Source organism: Sturnira hondurensis, unplaced genomic scaffold (assembly GCF_014824575.4).
Source record: "Sturnira hondurensis isolate 20B ecotype Veracruz unplaced genomic scaffold, ASM1482457v3 Scaffold0002840, whole genome shotgun sequence".
In the NCBI taxonomy this organism is placed as follows: Eukaryota; Metazoa; Chordata; class Mammalia; order Chiroptera; family Phyllostomidae; genus Sturnira; species Sturnira hondurensis.
The window spans coordinates 14086080-14104188 of NW_028075471.1; the positions used below are offsets into that span (position 1 = coordinate 14086080).

General features: G+C 37.6%; 1 pseudogene; it reads left to right on the plus strand.

Annotated features, from left to right (window-relative positions):
- The first annotated feature begins 371 nt into the window (after positions 1 to 371).
- Positions 372 to 1163, plus strand: LOC118983667 (60S ribosomal protein L7a-like; annotated as a pseudogene).
- The last annotated feature ends 16946 nt before the right edge of the window (positions 1164 to 18109 follow it).

An 18109-nucleotide genomic window follows, 5' to 3' on the forward strand; every position in this document is an offset into this window, starting at 1 on the left:
AATCTCTGACTAGCTTTGTGAGGGATAAGTCCTGACATCTGTATCTTAAGTTGTGCTGCTCCATGGACATCTGGATAGTATTATTTTGAATGTAGGCATTTCTTATGAGGACTTTGTGTGTGCATTCTGCCATCACTTTTCCTCCTACAAATGAGTGGTAAATTGTAAACACTGTGAAGGAATGCTGAAATGTGTCAACAAAAACTCTGTCAGCTATTATGTAAGTGTCTGTGTGCTCAGTGAGAGAGGATGGCCTCACAGTCTAGTTATTTGAGTTATTACAAATAAACAAATAAATCATTTCTAGGTAAAAGCAGACTGTTTAGGTGATTTAAAATAAATATTTTTGCTCTCTCCTTCCCCTGCCCCAGATGCCGAAGGGAAGAAAGACCAAGGGGAGGAAGGTTGTGCCAGCCCCTGTCATCATGATAAAGCAAGATGCCAAAAAGTTAGTTAACCCCTGTTGGAGGAGAGGTCCAAGAATTTTGGCATCAGACATCCACCCCAAAATGGACTCTCACCCACTTTGCCAAATGGCCCTGCTACATCTGGCTGTCGAGGCAGAAGGCCATTCTCTATAAGTGAAAGTACTTCCTGCCGTTAACCAGTTCACCCAGGCTTTTGACCACCAAACAGCTACACAGTTGCTCAAGCTGGCCCACAGGTACCTACCAGAGACAAAGCAAGGGAAGAAGGAGAGATTGCTAGCCTTGGTGAGAAAAAAGCTGTCGGTGAGGGGCATGTCCCTGACAAGAGGCCACCTGTCCTTCTAGTAGGGACTAACACTGTCACTACCCTGGTGGAGAATGAGAAGCCCCAGCTGGTAGCGATGGCACAAAATATGGATCCTATTGAGCTGGTTGTCTTTCTGCTCACCCTGTGCTAAAAGACAGGGGTTCCCTATTGCATCATCAAAGGGAAGGCCAGGCTGTGGCCTCTAGTCCATAGGAAGACCTGCACCACCATCACCTTTACACAGGTATACTCAGAAGGCAAAGGAGCTCTGGCTAAGCTGGTGGCAGCTATCCAGACCAATTATAGCAACAAATACGATGAGACCCAACACCAATCGAGAGACAATGTCCTGGGTCCAAAAGTTAGTGGCTCAAATTGCCAAGCTAAGAAAGGCCAAGGCTAAGGAACTGGCTACCAAGTCGGGATAAGTGTAGTTTATCTGTGGAGTTTTCTGTACATAAAAATAATAGAAATTCTCCTTCAACCAAAAGTAAGTAAATAAACAAATACATAAATATTTTAGTTCCAGTACACTAAAATGCTAAATTTTATATTGTAACACCCTACCACATATTATAGGAGGACCAGAGGGAATGTTGGCTATGATCTCATGCCTTCATTTACTCAAAAATATTTACATTTCTTCAGTGCTTAATGTTATGCTCAACATGTATATAGTAGATACTTGGTGAATCTGACTTGACTTGAATTTATTCATCTGTGCATTCTTACATTAATATTTCTCATACAGCCACATCAGGCAGGACACTGTTAAGTCCAAGGAATATATAAGTTGGTGATCAATACAAGTAGTCCCTGCCCTCGTGATCCTCAAAATAACTGCTCTATTTAATAGTTTCCCTTCTGAATAAGAGTAGACACTACTCTTAAATATTATAGTGAATTAGTGTTTTGCCAATATTGATGGTACTTCAAAAGCACAGAAGATGCTTTAACTTCCTCATGCCTGGGCCCTAACCAAAACTAATTCAATCAAAATCAGTGAGAGTGGCATCTGGACACAGCTGCTTTTCAAAACTCCTTAGGAGGTTGTGAGGCACAGCCCAGATTGTGAAAACTAAATGATTCCCCCCACTTTTGATATGTCACTATTATGGAATGAAGTGTGTCCCCAACTGCCCATCCCCCAAATTCGTATGTTAACATCCTAATTGGCAGTACCTTAGAACGTGACCTTACTTAGAGAGATGGGCTTCAGGGAATTAAAATGAGATCATTACAATGGGCTCTAATCCAATATGGCTAGTTTCTTATAAAAAGGGGAAATTGGACTTTCAGTCAAGATGGAAGTGTAGGTAGATATGTTTTGCTTCCCCACACAACTAAAGGAAGGACAACAATAAATTAAAACAAAAAAACAACCAGAACAACCAGAAAATGGAACTGTATAGAAATCCAACAACCAAGGAATTAAAGAAGAAACATTCATCCAGACTGGTGGGAGGGGTGGAGGTAGGCAGCTGCGGCAGAGAAGATGCAGAACAAGGCAGCAGACCAGGCAGTCCTACAATCATGTGCGGATAAACCTGGGGAACAACTGGGGAATGAGATAGACCATACAACCCAGGGTTCCAGTGTGGGCAAAATAAAGCCTCAGAACCTCTGGCTATAAAAACCTGTGGGGGTTTCAGCAGCAGGAGAAACTTCCAGTCTCACAGAAGAGTATTTTGGAGAGGACATGGGGCCCTAGGGTGTACACAAACCCACCCATTTTGGAATCAGCACCAGAAGGGCTCAATTTGCCTGTGGGTAGTGAAGGTAGTGACTGAAAGTTGGGTGAGAGCTGAGCAAACAATATCATTTCCTCTCTAACCCCTCCCTCACATACAATTCCACGACGAAGCAATGTGCGCGGCCCCTCCCTGATGAATACCTAAGGCTCTACCACTTATGACATAACAGGTATGCCAAGACAAAGAAATATGGCCCAAATGAAAAAACAGAGCAAAACTCCAAAAAAAAGAAAACAATAACTAAGCAACAAGGAGATAGCCAACTTACCCTGTGCAGAGTTCAAAACACTAGTAATCAGAATGCTCACAGAATCGGTTGAGTACAGACACAAAATAGAGGAAGAAGTGAAGGCTATACAAAGTGAAATAAAAGAAAATATGTAGAAAACCAAAAGTTAAGGAAAGTCAAACATGACTCAAATCAGCGATTAGGACCAGAAGGAAGAAATGAACATTAAATTAGAACAGAATAAAGAAACAAGAATTCAAAAAAAAATGAGGAGAGGTGTAGGAACCTCCAGGACAACTTTAAGCCTTCCAACATCTGAATTATAAGGGTGCCAGAAGGAGAATAGGAGGAGCAAGAAATTGAACACTTATTTGAAAAACTAATGAAGGAAAACTTCCCCAGTCTGATGAAGGAAATAGACTTCCAGGAAGTTGAGAAAGCCCCGAGAGACCTAAAGAAATTGGACCCAAGGAGGCACACAACAAGGCACATCATAATTATGTTACCCAAGATTAAAGATAAGGAGAGAATCTTAAAAGCAGCAAGAGAAAAGGAGACAGTTACCTGCAAAGGAGTTCCCATCAGACTGTCAGCTGATTTCTCAAAAGAAACCTTACAGGCAAAGAGGGGCTGAAAAGAAGTATTCAAAGTCATAACAAGCAATGACCTACATCCAAGATTACTCTATCCAGAAAAGCTATGATTTTGAATGGAAGGGCAGATACAGTGGTTCCCAGATAAGGCCAAGTTAAAAGAGTTCATCATCACCAAGTACTTATTATATGGAATGTTAAAGGGACTTATCTAAGAAAAACAAGGAGATCAAAACTATGAACAGTAAAGTGACAACAAACTCACAACTGAAAAACAACCTAAAAAACAAAAACAACTAAGACCAGAAACAGAATCACAGAAATGAAGATCACATGAAGGGTTATCAGCAGGAAGGGGGTGGAGTGATAATGGAGGAAAAGGTACAGGGAGTAAGAAATGTAATTGGTAAGTAAAATAGACAGGGGAGATGTTAAGAATACTACTGAAAGTGAACAAACCAGAGAACTAATATGTACAATTCATGGTCATGAACTAAGGTGAGGGGATGCTGGTGGGAGGGTTGGTGCAGCGCAGAGGGGAAGAAAGGGGGGAATAAAATGGTACAACTGTAATAGCATAATCTAATAAAATATACTTTAAAAAGGGGGGAAATTGGAGACAGATGTCCCCATAAGGAAACATGACGAAGAGGAAGGCAGAGACTAGGTGATGCTTTTACAAGCCTTGGTATGCCCAGTATGCCAGCCCATCACCAGAAGAGAGGCTTAGAGATGATTCTGTCACTACTGTTGAGAGGGAGGTCACCTTGTTGTCACCTTGACTTGGATGTGCAGCCTTTGGAACTGAGAGACAATACATTGCTGCTGCTTACACCATCCAGTCTGTGGTACTTGGTTATGGTTGCCCTAGTGACCCCTACACAGTGTGGTTCATCATCTTTATAGCTGCAATTTTTGGAAGAGCTACCAACATTTTTCAGTTTCCTTATATCTTCTTTCCCTCCTGGAAATGGGCCAGCCTCCGAATCCACGTGAGATACGGCATCCCTGCTCTTTTCCAAGGTAGGTTATCTTTATTAATAGAGTCATACTGTTGCCATGTACATGACAGGCTCACCTGGAGCCTGAGACTTACAGCCCAATTCCATGATGGATCATCCATGCACAGTAGTTCCACTTGCCTCACAAAGCTTGAGCAGACAGTTGCTGCTGCTGGCAGATCCAGAAACAACTTGGACACACTTGTTTCAGTGGCCCCCTAAGTTCTGCATCGTCTTTTGATTTTCTCTGACAACATTCATGTCCTGCCTCTTTAAGTATTGTTTTAGAAAATCCAATTTATAATTGCTTTTGATATGAAAAGCTTAGAGATTCAGTGTGGTGCCTTATTAGCTGTATAATCAGCCCCTGTTTCAGGTGCACAATGGGAGGAGCAGCATGGTTGGCCCACTTTCCCCCTGGATTTCTGACTAGTGGTAGCATCCTCAGTGGCAGAGCTGTTCTCACAATGCGGGCTTTCCAAACTCCCAATCATTGGACCCAAATTTGAATTCACTTCCCTTTAGTGTCAGGGAGTTCTGGGGAGAAACAAGCTCTTTGAAGACAATAGTTCAAGTCATAAATTTTTGTTTATCAGATTTGAATCCAGTCAACAGATAGCTTCCAAAGCTCACAATGATGCTAATTTTATTTTTGAACCAAGGGTCAAAATGGCCATTACAGCAGGCTGGCTTTACTGGGGGCACAGGAAAGCGTTTGTTGCTGCATCACTTGAATTATTTACAGCAAGGTTTTTTTGTGTCTGACTAACTGCATGTTAAAAGGGAAGAAAATGCTCACCACTCAACATATAACAGACCTTCTGATTATGGTGCACAAGGGCTATAGCACCTTTTCAGAACCTGCTTCTTGGACCTCCACTTCAGCTATCTGCCCCAAGTTCATTACCCTCCTGCCTCTGACCTGATGACACCCAACCATGGCAGCCTGATTCTACATCACAACCTTTGTATTTATTGGTAAAAGATTGTTCACTCACGTTTCCCTTTTCTTTCTTCTCAACATTCGGGTCTCTTATTAAATGTCACCAAAGCAGAAAAACCTTTGCAAAGGTCTTCTCCCTGCCCTTGCCCACCTTATTCATGCTCCACCTGTTTCTCCTGCTTTGTTTTTTATCCAGCACTTACCTCTTTATATGTGTAATTATTATTTATTTCACTGTTTTTTAGTAGTTGGTCTTCTCCTTCCCTATTTTTAAACACTAGAATAGAGACTCCATAAAAAGGGGACCTTTGTTAATGCTCACCTCTGTTTTTCCAGTGCTCATGACCTGCACAGAGGTCATACTCCAGAACTAGTTGTTGGATGAATAATTAGATGAAGCAGGACTTTACTTATTGCTGTATAAGGAACTACTTCCAAACTAAGTAGCTGAAACCAAACCCCATTTGCATTCTTTGTGTGGATGTCCTTGGTGGTCAAGTAGTTCTGTTTTCTGTTCTGTGGTGCTTGGCTGGGGCAGCTGCATGGGTGGTGGGTGGGTCTCTCTCTCCACACATTCTTTCATGCCATATTGTTTCATGTCTTCATGCATGGTTGTCTCAGGCCTGAAAATGGAGTCAGCAGAAGTGGCAAAGCTTCTTTAGGCCTAAGCTTTGGATTCTATTGGTGAAAGAAAGTTGTAAGGCTAGTCAAAATTGAAGTGAGTTGAGAAGTAAGCATGACTTTTGGGTAGGAGGAGTGACAATGCAGCATTGAGGGGTCATAATTTTGATGATCTGTCGAAGTGCTAAATGATGTATTTTTGTGCAAATCTCCATCTGGCTTTCATGTTGCACACTCGTATCTCAGACATTTGCACTTCTACAGCCTTTTATAAAACTCCCAACACCATAAACAATCAATGGCACATTGTTTTTGCTGCTACTGTTGTATTTACAGTGCTGTGTTTAGGATGAGCTTTACTTTTATGTTCTCATCAGCAGACATGCAGGGATTCTCAAAAGCCTGAAGTACATCTATTGAAGAAAATAGAAGTGGATTCCAGAATATATTATATTGATTTTAATTCAGACCTTTAAATTTGTGTGGGGTTTTATTGCTTTTGCAATGGAAAAATTGATCTCAACAAGGCAGACAGAACAAAAATAGATTGCTTTTATTGAATTCACAGTGACCTGATTAAATAACATAGTTGTTACAAAAAAATAATATTACTTCCTCTTTCATTACAGATTCTCTTTGCCTTCAAAAATTTATTGGCTTAATATAGTAAGTAAAGAAGATGATTAATTTTATTTAGGATTGTACAGAATGGTTTGAGGGCAGTGAAAAAACACATTTCTTAGAATATTTCTTATTCTGATGATTGCAAAGCTCATTTTAATTAATAAGGTGCCTCTCACTGTGTGTTACCTTTTATGTTGACTGGGCAACAATCTGATGGTCAACCACACAATTCACATCAGTACTGACCTAGCTTTCTATTTCCTGAAAGATGTATTAAAATGTGAATTACTACTTAACTTAAAACAAAACAAAGCATTCAACTTTGATTTAGAAAATTTCTAGAATGCAAAAGGAAATAGAGAAGAAAGTAAAAATCACCTCATCTTCTGAAATCTCATCTTGGCTGTTTATAATTAAAATATAATATCCAATATTTAATTACATTGTGAACTTTCTCTATTTGAACTTAGGAAACATAGATTTGATTACATTTTCTGATAATTTCTTCACTATCCAAATTGCTACCATCAAATAGGTTTTGGATAACGGAGAATTCCTGTTATCTAAATTTGTGATGCTAGATCCCCCAAACCAAGAATACATTAGGAGAGTACGGCATACTTGTGATTGGGTTATCTATGCTCTTTAAAGAAATTGAGATCCTACTGATCTGTGCTCTTCATTGTTTGTAAGTTACTTTTTTTTTAATGAAAAGTATATTGTGAAGGGAAGATGCCAGCAGGGGAGCATGATTTGTCACTCTCTTAAATTTCCCGACCAAAAAAAAAAAAAAAAAAAAAGAAAAACTAGACAGCAAAACCAAAGCTCTCAGTGAGTATTTAGCACAAAAACATGACACATGGTGTCTTCACAAACTCTACATGCAGGCCATAGGAGAAATGCACGTACATAAGTAGTAAACATGGCATGATAAATGCTGTGTTCTGACCACTGTTGGGGTGAGGGTAGGGTGCAGGGGTCCCTGGAAAGAATTTGGCAGACCATCAAAGAGTATTTATGAAGAAAACTCACATCAGCTACTAAGGGGCAACCTTCACATCTAGAGTTCTTTATTCAATACCACCACCTTCAATTTTTAGTTTACTCATTCAAACATTTTTTTCTCTTGGCAAGCTTTGTTGATGGTGCTGGCTATGCATATCTAAAATTGTGAAGTTCTAAGAGTTGCCGCCTACTTTTGTAAGAATAGTTACAGATCTTTTAAGAGAAAAGATGATCTTGTTGTTTATCTACATCAAGGTCGGTAATAATGACTACTGAAATCTAATCCTTAATTAGAGTTAGATTCATTGTCTCTCTCCAGCTGTAGTTTTATTTTCCTTTATCTTTCCCAGCTTTGAGATATAATTGACATATACCATTGAATATGTATAAGGTGTTCAGTGTGTTGATTTGATACTTATATATTGCAAAGTGATTACCCCCACAGCTTTCACTACCTCCTCTACTACCTTACAGCTTGAGTTTTATTTTTTTTGCATGTAGCTGTCCAGTTCTCCCAACACCATTTGTTGAAGAGGCTATTTGTACTCCATTTTATGTTACTGCCCCCTTTGTTGAATATTAATTACCTGAGAGACTTGGGTTTATTTCTTGGCTTTCTGTTCTGTTTCTTGGTTTATGTACCTGTTTTTATGCTAGTACCAGGCTGTTTTGATTACAATGGCCTTGTAATACAGTTTGGTATCAGGTATTGTGATCCCTCGTATTTTGTTCTTCTTTCTCAAAATTGCAGCTGCTATTAGGGATTGTTTATGGATCCATATAAATTTTTGAAGTGTTTGTTCTATGTCTGTGAAATATGCCATTGTTATTTTAATAGGTATTGCATTGAATCTGTAAATTGCTTTGGGTAGTATGGACATTTTGATGATGTTAATTCTTCCAGTCCATGAACACAGTATAGGATTCCGTTTGTTTGTGTCTTCCCTGATTTCTTTCTTCAGTGTTGTGCAGTTTTCTGTATACAGGTCTTTTTCCTCCTTGGTTAGATTTATTCCCAGATATTTTATTTTTTGTTTTGCTATATTGAATGGGATTTTTTTCTTGATTTCTGCTGTTTCATTGTAGGTATACAAAAATGCCTTTGATTTCTGGATATCGACTTTGTATCCTGCTGCTTTGCCAAATTCATTTATTAGGTCAAGCAGTTTTGGGGTGGAGTCTATAGAATTTTCCATGTACAATATCATGTCATCTGCAAACAATGCCAGTTGTGTTTCCTCCTTTCCAGTTGGGATGCCTTTTATTCCCTTTTCTTGTCTGATCGCTATGGCAAAAACTTCCAATACTATATTGAATAGAAGTGGTGAAAGTGAACAACCTGATCTTAGTGGAAAAGATTTTAGTTTTTGCCCATTGAGTATGATGTTGGCTGTAGGACTCTCACATATGGCCTTTGTTATGTTGACGAATGATCCCTCTATTCTCACTTTGCTGAGTGTTTTTTTCATAAATGGGTGTTGTACCTTATCAAAAGCTTTTTCTGCATCTATTGATATGATCATGTGATTTTTGTGGTGTATTACATTTACTGATTTGTGAGTATTGAACCATTCTTGCATCCCTAAGATTAATCCCACCTGCTCATGGTGTATGATCTTTTTAATGTATTGTTGGATGCGATTTGCCAATATTTTGTTGGGGATTTTAGCATCTATGTTCATCAGCAATATTGGCCTGAAGTTTTCTTTCTTTGTTGTGTCTTTATCTGGTTTTGAAATTAGGATGATGCTGACTTCATAAAAAGAGTTGGAGAGTCTTCTATCATTTTGGATTTTTTGGAATAGTCTGTGAAGAATAGGGGTTAGCTCTTCCTTAAAAGCTTTGAAGAACTCTCCTGTAAAACCATATGGTCCAGGGCTTTTGTGTGTTGGAAGTTTTTGATTACTGCTTCAATTTCATCTGCTGTTATTGGTCTGTTCAGCTTTTTCCTTCTTCTTCATTGAGTTTTGGGAGATTCTATTTTTCTAGAAATTTGTCCATCTCATCTAGGTTTTCAAATTTCTTGACATACAGTTCTTTATAGTACTTTCTTACAATCTTTTGTATTTCTGTGGTGTCAGTTGTAGTCTCTCCTCTTTCATTTGTGATTGTGTTTATTTGGGTTGTCTCTTTTTTTCTTTATGAGTCTGCTTAAAGGTTTATTGATTTTCTTTATCTTATCAAAGAATCAGCTCCTGGATTTATTGATCCTTAGAATTGTTTCTTTAGTGTCTATGTCATTTAGTTTTTCTCTGATCTTGGTTATTTCTTTCCTTCCACTTGTTCTGGGCTGTCTTTGTTGTTGTTCCTCAAGTTCTTGTAGGCATAGGGTTAGGCTGTTTGTTTAAAATATTTCTGTCTTTTTAAGGTAGGTCTGTATTGCTATAAACTTCCCTCTCAGGACTGCCTTGGCTGTGTCTCATAAATTTTGGGTTGTCCTGAGTTCACTTTCATTTGTTTCCAGAAACTTTTTGATTTCTTCTCTAATTTCATTCTTGACCAATTCATTGTTTAATAGCATGCTATTCAATCTACATGATTTTGAATGTTTTGGGTTTTTTCCTTTGGGATTGGTTTCCAGTTTCAGTCCCTTGTGGTCAGAGAAAATGCTTGGTATGATTTCAATTTTTTTGAATTTGAAGAGGCTTGTTTTGTGTCCTATCATGTGGTTTATCTTTTAAAATGTTCCGTGTGCATTTGAAAAGAATGTGTATTTAGCTTCTTTGGGATGAAGGACTTCATATAAATCAGTTAAGTCCATTTCATCTAGGGTATTGTTCAATGCAACAATATCTTTGTTGGTATTTTGTTTGGAAGATCTGTCCATTTTTGACATTGTGGTGTTAAAATCCCCTACTACAATTGTGTTGCTGCTAATATCTTTCTTGAAGTCCTCTAACATTTTTTTATATATTTGGGTGCTCCTATGTTGGGTGCATATATATTTACAATGTTTATGTCTTCTTGGTGGATTCTTCCCTTGAGTATTATGAAGTGACCTTCTTGGTCTCCCTTTATGGCCCTTTTTTTTAGGTCTATTTTGTCTGATATGAGTATTGCTACCGTGGCTTTTTTTTTCCTTGGAAAATTATCTTTTGAGAGATAAAACAATAATTAAAATTAAAAGATACAAGATTACTTAAAACACACACACACAAAACAAACAAACAAAAACATCTCTTGTTGGGTTCAAACTGGTCAAACCGGTTTTCTGGTCTTGTTGACTGCAGCAAGCTGAGGGGAGATTGGTGTGGTCCTTCTGTGAGAGGTCTCTCAAGGACGAATCTGGAGCTTCTCCCCAGTGTCCCAGGAAAGGGATCTAGGTCCTCTTCAGAGCACTTTCCCCAGGGGTCATTGCTGTGGGCTGGGGTACTGGTTCGTGCACTCCAGCAGGCTGCCTGAGTCCCATGAGTTGGAGTGCAGACCCTTCCCAGTTCTGTGGGGAGGACTCTAGGCCTTCTGCCCAACCTCAGGATTGCTGCCAGGCTGGATGGGGTGCAGGCCAAGTGCCTATAGCAAGAGAATCCTTCAATTTACTTTCCAAAAAATTTTTCCTTAAGAAAGCCTGCCGCTCAGCGCAGCCCAATCCCCCAGCCAGACTGGTGACTATCAGAGTCAGAGCCTGACACTGCACCTCTCAATTCTCCCAAGCTGGAAACCACAGAGTCCGTGGTTGATCACAGCCCTTTGTCCTATCACCCTCTCTGCAATCTGAAGCAAAATAGGTCTCTCCCTGTGGTTGGTGGGAAGGGAGGGAGCTGATGACCCAGATCTCTCCCAAGGACTCTTCGGCAGGCCCAGGGCTCCCAAGGAGTCTGAGGTAGACCCTCAGGGCATCAGGCACAGACCGAGACTGCCGCTGCTCCTGTCTCCACTCCAGTCCATGAGACCCTATTGTTGTGCAGCCATCTCCTTACCGTCTAGTTTTTTAGTGCCTGCTACAATTTCTGGTCTCTTATTTTCATATATGCTGGGGAACTGTTGGCGCTGTTCCTCTGTAGATAGGCCAGATTTTCTCCCATGTGTATGGGGGAAATGGAATCCACTCCCTCCTACTACATAGCCATCTTCCTTCTCAGATTTTTTCTTGTTGTTACTTAAATTTTTGTTTGATTATTAGTAACAACATATTTGTTATTTTATATTTATTGTCTACTAATAGGTCAAAGGAAGAGCTAAGAGTAGATTAAAACTAGAGAGCTTAATTAAATTAGGCCATGAAGCATTTGTTGATTGGTTCAAAACCTGGTGATTTAGTATACTAATAGAGGAATGCTAAAATAAACTTTGGCTTATCCATGTTAGAATAATATGTAGTTTTGAAAAATAATTAATATTACACAAAAAATTTAAATGATACACTAAATGACAAAAAGCATATTGTAAAACAATCCATACAGTAAATCCTATTAATGTAAATAATAGAACTTAAATTTTTGCAATTAAAATGTATTTATTAATTAAACATTTTAATTTTATTGTGAGTTTTTAACTTATTTAAGTAATAAATATATAAAAGTCTATACCACCTGTGCCACAGCCCCCTGATTCCTTCCTTTGAGGTTATAAAATTTGTTTTTTCTTTTTAACTTTTTAGTAGTATTTTAATGGATTTTAAAATTAAAATGTATGCATGTAATACACAGTGTTCTATACTTTGCTCTTTTCCTTTGACAGTATAACTTTGAGACCTTGCTGTATTTTGCATATGGGGAATTTCCTGACTTTTCACTAATGGCTTCAGAGAATTCTGTTATATGGGTGAATTATTTACTAATATCCTAGTAATGGATTTTAAGTTTTTCCCCAAGCTTTGGCTGAACCTAAAAATGCTGCATGTATACACATATAATTTGAAAATAAAATTTTAAAATGTCTGAAAGCTTTAAAAACAATGAGGGACTACTTCTATGGAGTAGGGTTGGGAAAAGAAGGAGCCAGAAAGAATTTTACTGTTTATCTCATGAACTTCTATGATTACTTAATTTTTTCAAAGTTTTACTACTTTACATTTTAAAATAAATTAAAAAATAATAATTACAAAAATAATTATTTAAAATCAGAATTTTTATTTTTTAAAGATTTTATTTATTCATTTAGAGAGAATTGAAGGGAGGGAGAAAGAGAGGGAGAGAAACATCAATGTGTAGTTGCCCTTCATATGGTCCCCACTGGGGACCTGGCCTACAACCCAGGCATGTGCCCTGACTGGGAATTGAACTTGTGACCCTTTGGTTAGCAGCCGATCTCAATCCACTGAGCTACACCAGCCAGGGCTAAAATCAGAATTTTTAATTGGACAGATAAATACATTTGGGAAGTTGGCACTAGAAAGAAATTCTAATGGAAAGTTATTCATTTCTAAAGAAATCCCTTCTCCTCCTGAGGGTGTTTAAACAGATGAATACTAATTCATAGAGAAAAAAAAGGAGTTTTTATCTTTTAGATCTTCAGTTCTGGAAATAAATAAGCTTAGAACTTGATTCTGTTCTTTTGACTGTCAAACTCCTCAGCTGGAAGCTGAGATGATGGAAGGCTGGAGGGCAGGATTCTGTGGTTGAAGGGATTATACACTTGGAGACATTTACTGTCTATGCAACACACGATTGAGAGGCATATTTGTAAGTTGACACATGATTCTTGTGAAAATAAAGATTAATACTTTTTAAATAATTTTTCTCATTACATGTTGACATCTAGACTTTTCACTGGATCATAATATGCTTGATCAAATTGAATATTGAACTTTAAAGAATATGAACATTAATGAAAAATGGCATAATTTATTTAGTGAAACCAAGTCCACATACATGAAAACATGGGGCTTGAATTAATTCATTGAGGATATCTATAAACTGATAAAGCAGGGGTATTTTCATTTCAACCATAATGTTTAAGCTATATTCACAGAAAAATTAGTTATTAAAGCAGCCATATGTGATTAATGGATTGGTAGTGGTACTAATTACTCATTAGAATACAAGGACTAAACTACCCCAGGACTTGAGAAATATAGTGGTTTTCGATAAAAGGGTTGGCTGAGTCCCAAAGTTTTAATGGATTTGTATTCTGCATTATAAGAATGTGATTTGGATCTGGAATGAGAGGGAAATTATCTGAGGAAGGTCTAAGTTGATATTAACATGATGAAACTCTTCTTTTGTAAATGGTTATTTAAAAGTGCTACTTTTAGACAAGTAACCAAGCTCCCATTCCAAACATTAGAATGCATATTTTTTTTTAACCTGTGGAACCTGTCATCATCTATAGACAAATGCCCCTCCATTCCCAATGGCTCATTGCAAGGACACTATTTTAGAGTGGTGGCTTATGTGGCTGTTTACTTAACCCAAATTTAAAATTCATAAATTCAATTGAGCATCAGATTAGCAACATTAATCATCATTAGAAGACAAATACTGCCTGTAAGAATGACTTTCTCATGTATTAAAAACATTTTCTCTGTCGTTATCACTGAACACTATAGCAGGGGGTAAGGACAGCTATAGATAGAACAACACCTGCTGTTAAGTCATGATGAATATTCTGAAACAAAACTAAAAATTAAAAAGCAATTTGAAAGAAGTCAGATTATTTTCCTTTTCGGATACTACAATTATGTTAAAATTCTGAGTATCAACTATAATTTTCACATGGGTAACACCATTAATTTTCATGAGCTAACAATGACAAAATAAAACCGCACTCTACAAAACACTTCCACAAAAATTAAGTGCTATGGAGGTAAATGATATGAATTATAGTGGTGTTTGGTTTTGATACTAGAAACAGAAAAGAGAGCTTTGTGTGTTAACTGTTAACTTTTCATCTGAAGAAGGTTAAGAGGATTCTGGATATATTGAAGAATAACTTAAAAAACTGAAAAATTCAGTAAACATTTTGAGATGTGAGAGAATATTATCTTGTGAATGATGAATGTAATGGAATTTTGCCTATGTAGAAAAAAAGAGATTTAGGCAATTTTACAACTTCCCTGTTCAAGGTATGGAAGAGAAGAGCAGGAAGGATCCCACTATCAATACAGAATTAAGAAATAGTAGAATGATATTAACAAAATATGGACAATTTGGATCTTTTGATATGCATAAATCTAATTCAATCTATAATTTTAAGTAAGATGATTTGGCATAGCAGTAAAATGTGTAGCAAGCCTCAGTACCTTTTTTTAAAATAGGTTAATTATTTTATTTCAGGGGGAGATTGACTAAAATAATTTGTCTTTCTATGATGACAGTGAGTCACTTTAAAATTCCAAGGTTTCATTGATAATGAACACTGAAATAACTATTCTTATAGTTGAGATTGTCAACTCTTGACCTCTAAAGTGTCCACTGAGAAATCTGTTGCTCATGCAACAGTTTTTAAACCTACTGTAGTAAGAAAGAATATGACCTATGCAAAGTTTTAGTACTGTCTGAAAATGTAAAGCTGGGTGGTTTTTTTTTCTAGGTTCAGTTGTTGATATTTGTGAATTTGTTGTTATTTTACTGTTCATAGTTTTAATCTCCTTTTTTTCTTAGATAAGTCACTTTAACATTTTATATAGTAAGGGCTTGGTAATGATCAACTCCTTTAATTTTACCTTATCTGAGAAGCACTTTATCTGCCCTTCCATTCTAAATGAAAGCTTTACTGGATAGAGTCATCTTGGATGTAGGTCCTGGCCTTTCTTGACTTGAAATACTTCTTTCCAGCTCTCTCTTGCCTGCAAGGTTTCTTTTGAGAAATCAGCTGACAGTCTGATGGGAACTCCTTTGCGGGTAACTGTCTCCTTTTCTCTTGCTGCTTTTAAGATTCTCTCCTTATCTTTAATCTTAGCTAATGTAATTATGATGTGCCTTGCTGTGTGTTTCCTCAGTTCCAACTTCTTTGGGGCTCTGAGCTTTCTGGGCTTCTTGGAAGTCTATTTCCTTTGCCAAATGGAGGAAGTTCTCCTTCATTATTGTTTCACATAAGTTTTCAATTTCTTATGCTTCCTGTTCTCCTTCTGGCACCCCTATGATTTGGAAGTTGAAATATTTAAAGTTGTTCCAGATGTCCCTAAGCCTCTCCTCATTTTTTTGAATTCTTGTTTCTTCATTCTGTTCCAATTGAACGTTTATTTATTCATTCCGCTCTAAATTGTTCATTTGAGTCCCAGTTTCCTTTTCTTCATTATTGGTTCCCTGTGTGTGTTTCTTTAGTTCACTTTGTATAGCCTTCACTTCTTTCTTTATTTTGCAGTCTTAATCATTTCTGTGAGCATCCTGAATACCAGTGTTTTGAACTCTGTGCCTGATTGGTTATCTCCTTGTCGATTAGTTCTTTTTCTGGAATTTTAATCTGTTCTTTCATTTTCTTTCAAATTTTATTTATTTGTTTTTATTTATCTCCTTGTCGATTAGTTCTTTTTCTGGAATTTTAATCTGTTCTTTCATTTTCTTTAAATTTTATTTATTTGTTTTTGAGAAAGGGAGGGAGAAACAGGGAGAGAAACATTATTGTGTTTGCCTCCCATGCACTCTGTACTGGGGACACTGCCAGCAACCTAGCTATGTGCCCTGACTGAAAACTGAACCAGTTAGCCTTCGGTTTTCAGGTTGGCACTCATTCCACTGAGCCACACCACCCAGGGCTAATCTGTTTTTTTCTTTGGGCCATATTTCTTTGTCTTTGCACACCTGTTACATTGTAAATGGTGGAGTGTTAGATGTTCGCCAGGGTGGGACAACCCACTCTGATGTATTGTTGCACTGTATGTGAGGGAGGGGTCAGAGAGGGATCAATGCCCCTTGTTCAGCTCTTGTGCCACTTTCAGTCACTTCCTCAACTATCCACAAATGCACTGGGCCCTTCTGTTGCTGAATCCTGGATGGATGGCTTTGTGTACATTCTAAGACTCCATGGGTCCCTCTAATAAACTCTCCTGTCAGACTGGGAGTTTCTCACATTACCACAACCCCCCACAGGATTTTTTAGCCAGAGGTCTTGAAGCTTTATTTCTCTGTGCCAGAACCCTGGCTTGTGTGGTGTGTGTTGCCCCCCAGTTTTTCCTCCTGGTTTATCCACAAGTGAATGTGAGACCATCTGGTCCAACAGCTGCTACTTTATCCTGTGTCCTCTCCACCTCGGCTGCCTGCCTCTTCCCTTCCTACCAGTCTGGATGAATGTCTCTACTTTATCTCCTTGGTTGTTGGACTTCCATAAAGTTCTATTTTCTGGCAGTTCTGATTGTTTTATGTTTTTAAATTTGTTGTTGTCCTTCTTCTGGTTGTGTGGAGAAGTAAAGCATATCTACCTATGCCTCTATCTTGGCTAGAAGTCCTATGGTTCATATCTGTATTTGATGAATCACAGTTATTGATTTGTGAGTAATGTACCAATCTTGTATCCCTGGAAGAAATCCCACTTGATTGTGGTGTATAATCTTTTTGATGTATTGCTGGATCTGTGGGGGGTTGCTAATATTTTGTTGACAATTTTAGCATCAAAAATATTGGCCTATAATTTTCTTTCTTTGTTGGTATTTACCTTATTTTGGAATTAGGATAATACTAGCCTTGTAGAAAGAGCTTAGTAATCTTCCCTCCTCTTGAAATTTTTTGGAATAGTTTGAGAAGGAGTGGCAATAGTTCTTGAATTATGGGTAAAATTCATCTGTGAAGCTATGTGGTTCAGGACTTTTGTGTGCTGGGAGGTTTTTGATTACTGCTTGATTTCATTAATTGTTATCGGTCTATTTAGGTTTTCTGCTTGTTCCTGATTCAGTTTTGGGAGTTTGTATATTTCTAGAAATTTGTGCATTTCACCCAGATTGACCAGTTTCCTGACATATAGCTGTTCACAGTAATTTCTTATAATACCTTATATTTCTGTGATATCAGTTGTTATTTTACCTCTCTCATTTCTGATTTTTTTAATGTCTTTTCTTCTTTTTTGATGAGCCTGGTTAAATATTGGTCAATCTTGTTTATCTTTTTCAGGAACCAATTCTTGGTTTCATTGATCTTCTGTATTGTTTTTTAGTTTATATGTTATTGATTTCTGTGCTGGTCTTCATTATTTCTCTTCTTATACTTGTTCTGAGCTTTGTTTACTGATTTTCTAGTTCTTTTAGGTGTAGTGTTACATTGTTTTTTTTTGAGAATTTTTTTCTTGCTTTTTCAGGTAGGCCTGTAGTGCTATGAATTTCCCTTTCAGGGCTGACTTTGATGATTTGAATTGTTGTATGTTTATTTTTATTTGTTACCAGGAAATTTTTAATCTACTTCTTGATCTAACTGGTTACCAATTCATTATTTAACAACATGTTTTTTAGCCTCCAAGTATTTGAATGTGGATACTGTCATCTTGTTCTCTAATTCACTGATTCATTCCTCTGCCTCATATAATCTACTGTTGATTTCTTCAAGTGAATTCTTCTTTAGATATTGTAATCTCTCTTTCTGACTGGTTCTTCTTTATGATTTCTATATCTTATTTTATTAAAAAATTATTGGGTGGCCTCTATGGTTTCCTTGTACCTGGCTGGCTGGCACAGGGCCTGGCTGCTAAGCACCAAAGGGCCCTCGGCACCATCTTGATATAGTACCTCTGATGAAACA